This window comes from Wolffia australiana, chromosome 7, assembly GCF_029677425.1.
Source record: "Wolffia australiana isolate 7733 chromosome 7, ASM2967742v1".
Classification (NCBI taxonomy): Eukaryota; Viridiplantae; Streptophyta; class Magnoliopsida; order Alismatales; family Araceae; genus Wolffia; species Wolffia australiana.
In genome coordinates, this window is record NC_135841.1 from 10,302,515 (window position 1) to 10,313,398 (window position 10,884).

At 32.9% G+C, this 10,884-nt stretch overlaps 3 non-coding genes across 3 annotated transcripts; 2 read left to right on the forward strand and 1 right to left on the reverse strand.

The window, feature by feature from the left end:
* The first annotated feature begins 6,881 nt into the window (after positions 1-6,881).
* TRNAS-GGA (transfer RNA serine (anticodon GGA)) lies at positions 6,882-6,968 on the forward strand. The gene has a single exon. It is a non-coding gene; the product is annotated as a tRNA-Ser (tRNA).
* A 1,371-nt stretch (positions 6,969-8,339) lies between these two features.
* TRNAT-UGU (transfer RNA threonine (anticodon UGU)) lies at positions 8,340-8,412 on the reverse strand. Its single transcript has one exon. It is a non-coding gene; the product is annotated as a tRNA-Thr (tRNA).
* Positions 8,413-10,569: 2,157 nt separating this feature from the next.
* Positions 10,570-10,642, forward strand: TRNAF-GAA (transfer RNA phenylalanine (anticodon GAA)). Its single transcript has one exon. It is a non-coding gene; the product is annotated as a tRNA-Phe (tRNA).
* Positions 10,643-10,884: the final 242 nt, after the last annotated feature.

Below are 10,884 nucleotides of genomic sequence, written 5' to 3' on the forward strand. Positions count from 1 at the left end.
TGCTACTAAGTCACCTCCGCCCCAAGTTAAGCTCGTACTTGCTGTTACACCAGGAGCGGTTGTACCAGGTGCTAAAGCATGGGTATTTTATATCCATTGTGCAAAGATGGGTTGTCATTGTATAGCGGTATCTGAAAACATATCTTGAGGACGCCCTAAAGCACTCATGGTATCATTATGAATATACAAGCCGAAACTGTGAAAACCTAGAAATATACAGACCTAGTTCAGATGTGATATGATTGCATCATGGTGTCTAAGGACACGATCTAATAGATCATTGTATTGAGTAGTTGGATCGTAGTCTCTTACCATAAAAATGGCTGCATTTGCAGCAGCTCCAACTATGAGAAATCCACCAATCCACATATGATGTGTGAACAATGAAAGTTGTGTACCATAGTCAGTAGCTAGGTATGGATAAGGGGGCATGGCGTACATGTGGTGAGCTACAATAATGGTTAAAGAGCCTAACATAGCCAGGTTAATAGCTAATTGAGCATGCCATGACATTGTTAGGATTTCATAAAGATCTTTATGGCCCTGACCGGTAAATGGACCTTTATGAGCCTCTAAAATGCCTTTCAAGCCATGACCAATATCCCAGTCGGTCCTATACATATGACCAGCTATCAGGAAAAGAATAGCAGTGGCTAAATGATGGTGTGCAATATCGCTCAGCCATAGAATTCCTGTTACTGGATCTAATCCTCCACGAAAACTCAGAAAATCTGAGTATTTTGACCAATTCAAGGTAAAAAATGGAGTTGCTCCCTCAGCAAAACTAGGATAAAGCTGAGCCAAAAGATCCCGATTCAAGATAAATTCATGAGGAAGTGGTATCTCCTTAGGATCTACTCCAGCATTAAGAAATTGGTTAATCGGCAAAGATACATGAATTTGGTGTCCCGCCCAAGAGAGAGAACCAAGTTCTAATAACCCCGCTAAGTGGTGATTCAACATAGATTCTACATCTTGGAACCAAGCCAGTTTTGGGGCAGCTTTGTGATAATGGAACCAACCCGCAAAAAGCATTAATGCTGAAAAGACCAATGCACCAATTGCAGTAAAATATAGTTGTAATTCACTAGTTATTCCAGATGCGCGTCTGATAACACCCTAATTTCGGTCTTTATTTCATGTTATTAGCATGATTTATGCATTTAAAAGGCTTAAATTTGGGTTGTTATCATATATTTACACAAAAATAATGCTTCCAAGTAATTTCTGATTTTTCCCTAATTTTCTGTTAATTATATGAATTTTTAAGGATTTATTGAAGCTCGAAATAATTATTTTTGGATGAAAATGGCACATTAAAAAGTTTATTTCGACATTTATCAACATGGGAATTAATCAGGGAATTTTCTAGAATTTTCTAGAATTTTTTACGAATTTTTAGGAATTTTCTGGGATTTATTTCAAGAAGAAATGCATTTATTCTATGAAAAAGGGCATATTTATAAGAGAAAAAAATGTATTTATGCAATTTCTAGACTTTTGGGGCCTTTTTGCAGCGTTTAGTTGCAAAGACCCTGAACAACTCTCGATCGCCACGGCAGGCGTAAAGATCCTATTTAAAATCATTCAGGGTTTTATTGCAATTTTTAATATATATTTTTAATGTTTTAGGAGAAATCGGAGGAGAGAGAGTGCGCCAGGCATATACGCAATTACTTTTTGGGCGGCGTCAAAAGCAATTCCAGGCTTTTTAAGGATTTTTCTGTAAAAAGGAGGATTCAAAATGCGCCAGCCAATGAGAGAGCGACACGTCATTGCGTGTTTAAAAACGAAACTAATAAATAAATAAATTTTAAATCCAATGGATTAAATTGGTTTAAAATTGATTTATTAATAACTTTTGATCCTGAAGTCCGATTGAGATGATTTTTTTATGGATTTGTTCGTCTTGATCCCCTCTTTCTATCTGTACGGTTAGATCATTCAGATCTAGCCTACATTGATAGATAAATATTAAGTACTAAACGGGGTAAAATGGTGATTTTTACCATATAACCTAAGTATAAAAGCTGAATTTCGAGAGGGGGAGCTCATTCTTGATGGTGCTCTATCACAGCTGCAAGACAGGGAGGAGCTCTAGCTTGGATCAACCTATCTGGTACCATTTTGCTTGTTGTATTTGAACTTTTAGTGTATTTGGATGTTGTTTTAGTGACATTTCTTCTTCATTTTTCTTGATCTTGGTATGAACTTCTAAACCGCTAGGCTTGAGCGAAACATACAAGCCCTTACTGAGATTGAGAGGAGAGATTGAGAGATTCACCTAGCTATTCTGAGTGCACATTAATAAAAAACTCTAAAAAAATTAGTTTTAATTCTTAGGAGATTAAAGTTTCCCCATTTCATTTCTGAATCAGCAATCTAAAAAACCAACCAATCTGACATCAAAACCCTCTTTCAACCTCTCTAAATGACTTCTTGGATCCTTTAATTAGGATCAAAGAAGGAAATTTAGAGCCCTTAATTCTTCTAGTCTTCTCATCTCTTCTATCCCCCTCTCTAAATTCTCACCTAATTAGGGTGACTTGATCCTCATTGAAGATCAAATTCACTCTAATTAGGATCTAAAACACCAAAAATTAAATCAAATTGAAATTCCTACTTGCCTCCCTTGGACGACACTCATACTTATCACTATACATATTAAGTAGAGTTTTATAAATTTTATTGCATAAGCCAAAAATTCACAACGACAAGGGCTAAAAAATTTGCGTAATTTTCACCCCTATTTTCGGCTTATCAGCGTCAAAGCTGAAAAAACCCAGAGGTTATTTGTATTCCTCGGAAACCGCCGCCTACATCACCATTTAATATTTCTTGACCCACTATTGGCCAAACCACCTGGGCACTAGGTGCAATGTGAGTTGGATCACTTAGCCATGTTTCATAATTAGAAAAACGAGTGCCATGGAAGTACATGCCACTCAGCCAAAGAAAGATAATGGAGAGTTGACCGAAATGAGCACTAAATACTTTTTGAGAGATCTCCTCCAAATCATTGGTATGACTATCAAAATTGTGAGCATCAGCATGTAGGTTCCAGATCCAAGTGGTAGTTTCAGGGCCCTTGGCTATTGTTCTTGAGAAATGGCCGGGTTTGGCCCATTGCTCAAAAGACGTTTTTACGGGATTCCTATCCACCAAAATTTTAACTTCTGGTTCCGGCGAACTAATAATCATCGAGTCCTCCTCTTTCCGGACAACACATACAAAGAGACCTGCCAACAGTCAAGTTTTTAGTGAACATCTGAGAGATAGATATTTATGATTAGTTCCCTTTTTCTTACTTACCATCTATCTATTTATTTTTTTAGTTATTCACTAGAGCAATTATGATATTGAAGTCAATTCGGGGCAAGTGTTCGGATCTATTATGACATAGCGATCAGGTGCTCAACGGACCTTTTTAAATCTTTAACCACTTTCCAGGTCTCACGAAAAAATGCTTTTTTTATAATCTCGCGCATTCCTATATAAATAGGTAAGTGTCATATGCATCCAAGTGGATGCATATAAGAAATGAAATAGTTTAATTACTCTACTCTAATTAGAACTACTTTAATTAGAAATCAAAACATAACCTCATTGATAATTAATACCATCAGGATCATTCCAATATCTTGTCTTTATCTCTATTTATAGATTTAGTTAACTTTAAAAATGACTAAAAGTCTCTACTCTCTTTTTAGCTATAGTCTCTACTCTACTCGATTCCTACATCCTTCTTGCTACCCTATATATATGACACGATAAAAAACTCAATATAATTTTTTTGTTACAAAAGGAAGGGATATAATGAAATTTCTTGATTGGATCTTATCAGGGCGAGAATACTGTTATTTGATTTTATTTATTTAATAACCATTTTCTGGACGCAACAAAACTATTGTGATGAATTAAAAAGGGAGAGTGGTATTATTCGAATCGTCTCGTTATCTTCAACCAATTTTGTGCTTCAATATAATTACCTGGAGTAAGCGCTATAGCTTGTTTCCAATACTCAGCAGCTTGATCGGACCAAGCCTCTGCAATTTCAGAATCACCCTGTCGAATGGCCTGTTCTCCACAGTCGGAATAGGTAAATCAATTCCTTTCCTTAGAACTGTACTTGAGAGTTTCCTACCTCATACGGCTCAGCAATCAGTTATTTAGACGGACGTTGCATCTTACTCTACCCTATCTAACTTAACTGAATGAAATTTCTGATAAATTTATCCCTTTTTTTGGGGGGGGGGGTAAACAGAAGAAATTACTGACATAAGTTTCAAACTCTAATTTAAATCATTAAATTAGTTTGATCTTTTCTCCCACCTTCAGAAGAATGAAATATAGGTTAGGTATGGTATTTCCCATATCGTTATATTTTTCTGAAAGGTAACTATCTCGGTTTCATAGATGAAATTCATATAGAATTTTGGAAAAAGACTTTCTTCTATTTCTTCTAGAGTATATATAAGAAAAAAGACTGACTATCTTTGGGATCTGATGCTACACCGCTGCTCAATACCTTAGTGGATCAACTCTATTACATAAGTTGATTCCTAATTTTTTATCTCATCATGTAAGTAATTTTTTATCTCATCATGTAAGATAAATAAGCAGTTTTTATTTTATTAACTGAGAACCTTGTTAATGGATCTTTACGGTGCTTCGTTTATCAATTGGATCCTTTATCCATAGAAAGAGTATATAGGCTTCATATTATGTTGGTATTTATTTTGTTCCCCTGAAATCTCTTTCTTTGCTACAGCTTATAAAAATTGTTGCTTTCAATGATGCCTATGTAGAAAGCCTATTTCTTTTTCTAGTATTTCTCTTTGATTTACTAGCCGATTTGATCCTTTTTTCTTTCTTTCTATAGTGGAGATAGTCGCACGTAATGACAGATCACGGCCATATTATTAAATTCTTGTGGTAAGAATGGATTGCGTTCTAGTGCCCGAAAATAATATTCCAAAGCTTTTGTATGCTCCCCATTACTTGTGTGTATAAGGCCTATATTATAGAGTATATAACTTCGATCATAAGGATCAATTTCTGGTCGCATAGCTTCAAAATAATTTCGTAAAGCTTCCGCATAATTTCCTTCAGATTGAGCCAACATCCGTTACGGTTGTCATTCTATTCAAAGAATCCCAGTTCCAGAACCGTACGTGAGATTTTCACCTCATACGGCTCCTCCTTTCTGTGAATATTCTTTAAAGGAATAATCCGTGGGATCTATAAATCAAAATATCCTTTTTTATGAACTGATAGGGACTGGTATTTTTACAAGAAATCTCTAGCCATCCTTCCTGCAAGAGGTTTTTATATTAACAACAATCATATAAGTGTTAGTTAGATAGAAAAGGTAACTCCAACAATTTCTTTGTCCCTAACGCCCCATTTTCAGGAATTAGTCACTTCAACGATCTTCGATGGTTATATGGGTATCCAAAATACAAACGAGATGGATGTCTGTTGTCCCAACCCTTTTTTTGATTAGTCGCGATACCGATAAGTAAGTAAAAGGGGTCATTTATAACAAAGTTTTCGCGTTGTTGATTTCTAAGTGTAGTGCTTCTTCCCCTATGCCACCCATTCATACTACTAATGTAATGTAAACTAGAATTGACCTGCCTGCCATTGCAATATCTATAGGTATAACCTTTCGCTCAATACTCAAATCAATGATTCAAGCATCTGAGGCCGCATCAATCGAGGATACACGACAGAAGGCATTGTTTTCTCTCCAAGATTAACTTCACCTTCATGAAGGGTAGGTTTATTTACATAAAGTATTTTCTTTCTATCTTGAACCCCAGAAATGTCTCTTTCTAGTAAGACTGATAGCTAAAAAAAAATCAAATCGCACCATCTCTGTAATATGTAAATGCTTCTTTTTCTCCTGAAGTTGTCGGAATTACTCGTAATAAGATATTGGCTACAATTGAAAAGGTCTTATCAATAAAATTTCCATTTATCCGAGATCTACGCATAATTAGCAACCCATTCTACAATTCTTCTCATTTACCTTAAGGAAAATTATCTAACAAACAAGTGAATTGTACAGTACGAAATAACATAAAAACAGACTAATTCTAAAAAGATAGACTAGACTTTACACTCAAATTGTGCCCTTTGTCGGGCGAGATAAGATTTACTATAATTGTAATTTCATCTAAATTTGACAATATATCAATGAATAGAACTATGTATGACCCGTTTAATTTAACTAAGTTTTTAATTTAAAGAATCAAGAGCTTTATATTCCTCCACTCCAGATTCTGAGAACTTAAGTTAAGAAGTTTTATTTCATCATGATTCAAAGAAAGAGAAAGAAATAAATATTCTCTATTCACCTGTTTGTTTTTATAATGTCTAATACACTATAAAGTCAAAATAGAAAAACTTACGGAAGAATTCATCCATTTGTAATAGATCCATGGGGTAGATAATTAGAGGAGTTGCCATTGAGACATCAGGGGTTGACTCGACAAGCATTTTTTACAATAGAACCATAGTCTAAATCTAACCATAGTCTAAAATAGCGATACTTCAGTCAGTTGATTTAGTTGAGGTTAAGTCATTGGTATTATTCAGTCTAATATATATATATATATATATATATATATATATATATATATATATATATATATATATATATAATAAAAAAATATTTTCGTCTTACCAAATTGTAATGTCTATCCCTTTTTCCTTAATTCTAAAAAACTATTGACTGTTTTTTTTTTGAGTATTTTATTTGTGGAAAAGTTTTTCTATTTCCATCATTAGAATGGATTGGCTATACCTATACTGCAAAAATAGGAATTACTCGCTATTCAGTCGGTTTGTGGTCAATAATAAGATTATGTTATGTAGGAGAGATGGCCGAGTGGTTGAAGGCGTAGCATTGGAACTGCTATGTAGGCTTTTGTTTACCGAGGGTTCAAATCCCTCTCTTTCCTTTTCTCTACCTTCACTTAATTCACCAAGGCTACTTAACACAATTTATTAAATAACGATTTATACCTTTATTTCTCCTCTATAATATTTCTACCTTTATTTTTAGATGAAAGATGATATTTTCTATTCCTAATTACTGTAGTAGAAAAATACCAAAAAACGCAAAAAAGGAATGAAAATTTTACTCCTGATTCTTGTAATACAGAATTAGGAAAAATGTAGATCAAAAATACCTTAGCTTAAACTTGGATTTCCCTTAGCTATTTTTCTCTCTCCGAAAAGGGGACAAAATTATCCAAGCCTTTCCTTGTGATTTTTGTTTGTTTAAGTCTGACGAGAATAATATTCTACGACTAAGAGCTCATTTATTTTCAAACCGATCCACTTACTATCTATTATTTGGTTTACTAATCCTTTATTCTCGATTGAGTCAAGAGTCAAATGTTTTGGTACTTCCTCATGGGGGAATGAAGAAATATTATTTTGAATCAGAGCTTTTGATCTTTGATTATCCTTTGTTGAAATAATATCCTGGGGTTTGCAACGATAACATGGTATATCTACTATACGACCCTTAACTAAAACATGTCTATGGTTAACTAATTGTCTGGCTGCAGGAATAGTCGAAGCCATGCCCAATCGAAAAAGGATGCTATCCAAACGCATCTCAAGTAGTTGTAGTAAAACCTGTCCTGTTGATCCTTTGGCTTTTCCAGCGATATGCACAAACCATAATGAAAGCGCAATTTTTGTTTTTCTTCTAAACGAATACGATATTGTGATCTTTTACCGGAACACAATTGGTTTTTAAGATCACTTCCGGATTTGGGCCTTTTACTAGTTAGTCCTGGTAAAGCCCCCAGACGGCGTATTTTTTTGAAACGAGGTCCTCGGTAACGAGACATAAAAACTCCTTTATGTTATTATTTTATTGAAATTTCATAGAAAAAAATATAATTAAGGCTGAACTAAAGCATAAACAAAGCAAAGAAAAATCTACGTAAGTATTATAAACAAGAACGAAATGGAATTGTATCTATATATACGCATTTTTTTACATGTTTTATTAGAATTAGATATTTTCTATTATAGTTTATTTAGATTTTATAGTTATAGATAGATATCCATATATATTGAGATACATGTATAGAGATATAGATACGAGATTAAGACTACGTTTTATGGTGGGTGTTCTTTCTAGAGTTGTTGGATAGAAATCTAATTACTCCAATTTTCGATTCATAGGTGGAAGTTAATGTCGCATAATATAATAAATGAGCAACTCAACATTTCACGAAAGGAAAAAAAGAGCAGTCTTTTGACTTTTTTTGATGTCAATCATCAATCATCAAAAAATCAGATAATAGGGAAAAAGCCAGCTATCGGAGTCGAACCGATGACCATCTCATTACAAATGCAAAGCTCTAACCTCTGAGCTAAGCGGGCTCACATAACCAAACTAACTTATAGCACGCAAATTATGAGTATCTTGAATATTTACAATTCAGTTTATTTTCTTCTTATCTTCTCTTCATTTCAGAATTATTGTATAGTCTTTTCTTTGTATGTTATATTTTTTGTATATTATTATCTTATATATAGCCTATATTATATATATCTCTCTAGTCTAGTATTAGAGTCCTTTTTGTCTAATGTAATAGTAAATAGTTGTGTATTTATTCTTATCTTAAACATTGATTAGCATAAAAAAATATATTACTTAACTATATTATAGTTAATTACAAAAAAAAACAAATAACTAGAGTAGTTAACTTAACTATTATAACTATACTATTTATTAGCTAATCTACTTAATTCTATAAGAACTCTATTAGACCTTATATATTATAAGAATATAAGTTTTATATAACAATACCAAAACTAACTAAAATCCAATTTGACTATATTAAAAGTACTAATAAATTTTTGAATAAATTAGTTAAATTAGTAATGGAAGGAACTAATATATATATAATTTTAATATATAATCAAAATTCATAAGAATGAAATACTTAAATTGATAATTAAATATAACTATAATAAATTATAAAAATGTATTCAATATGAATTGATGAATTCAATAAAAAAAATATTTAATCTAAAAAAATAAAAAAATGAAATCAAATTAGAACAATTATAGTTATACTAGGGTCTTATTATATATAGTCTTTTCTTGGTATTAGTCCCATCTCTTTTATTCGGCGTATAGCAGATCTAGTCTAAGATAAGGATAAAGATACAATCCAGATCATCGTCTTCTGGTTTCATTTGTAAAGTAAGTAAATAGGACAAAACACAGAAGATTAAATATCGACCGTTCCAGTATTCCATGTACCGATGTAAAAATAAAGTTGGTAGAGACATAGATCTAGGGATATATCTTATCACTATTGAATTGCAGATATATCAATGATAGAATCAATTTCGATTGGGATATGGATCATTTGATAAGGTTAAAACGAGAGAATAGATCAAAAAAGAGCAGTAAATACTTTTTCGCTATACTATAGAAATCAGTAGCTAATTTAATTAACTCCACATTTGGATTTCTAAAATATAAATAAAAGAAGTGGAAGGGATGACAATGGAATTCCGGTCTGAAATAAAAAGAAAGGGGATATGGCGAAATAGGTAGACGCTACGGACTTAATTGCATTGAGCCTTGGTATGGAAACCTACTAAGTGGTAACTTCCAAACTCAGAGAAACCCTGGAATTAAAAATGGGCAATCCTGAGCCAAATCCTTGTTTTGAGAAAAAGGATAGGTGCAGAGACTCAATGGAAGATGTTCTAACAAATGGAGTTGATTGCATTACGTTGGTATCTGGAATTGTTCTTTCTATCTAAGAAAGGCTAGCCCTCTATACCAAACACACACGTATATATACTGATATTTCAACTGATTAATCAGGACCCGAATCCAGAATATTAATTTAAATATTTAATATATCTATAAATAGATAAATTAAAATAAAAAAATTTCTAATTTCAGATTTAAAAGTTACTCTGAATTCATTCCAATTTAAAGTAATTGTGGAATATTCAGTAATCAAATCATTCACTCCAGAGTCTGATTTATTCTTATTTTGACAATAAAATAAATTGGACGAGAATAAAGAGAGAGTCCCATTCTACATGTCACTACTGACAACAATGAAATTTATAGTAAGAGGAAAATCCGTCGACTTTAGAAATCGTGAGGGTTCAAGTCCCTCTATCCCCAAAAAAACGATTTGACTTCCTAAGTTTTTTTCCTCTTTTTCATCGGTGACTCAAAATTGACTGTATTTTACATTTACTCTACTCCTTCACTAAAAGATCCGAGCACTTTATGTTTAGACCAAGGGTTTTTGTATACGTACAAATGAAGATATATGGACAAATAGTCGAGAATAGTGAAGTGACTTATTCACTAGTAACAATTTCTAGTGTTAGGTTATCCTTTCACTTATAATATAAATCTTGAAATTCCTGTTTACGTTAAGACCAAAAAAGTCAAAAAAGTTTTAAACGCCTATTATTTTTTTTTGTCCTGTTATTTTAATGAACACAAACAGAAGTACTAGATGGAGTAAGATAAGGTGATGCATGTCAAATAGTATAGTCGGGATAGCTCAGTTGGTAGAGCAGAGGACTGAAAATCCTCGTGTCACCAGTTCAAACCTGGTTCCTGACAACTAATTAATTCTCGGAAGAATAGAATACAAATTCAGCAAGAAAGAAAGGTCTGAGTACATTAATAGAACTTGATACGTACTTATTCATCCTTATAGCTTATAGTTAGATAAAGAGGAGGATTTGATGACTTTAAGATAAGTGCTGTGGGTGTGGGGTTAAAAATTCCATTATACTCACTTTTTTGTCTTTAAATTATGACTGATCTCATTGATTCAAAAAGTTTCGTTTTTCATTTTTTAC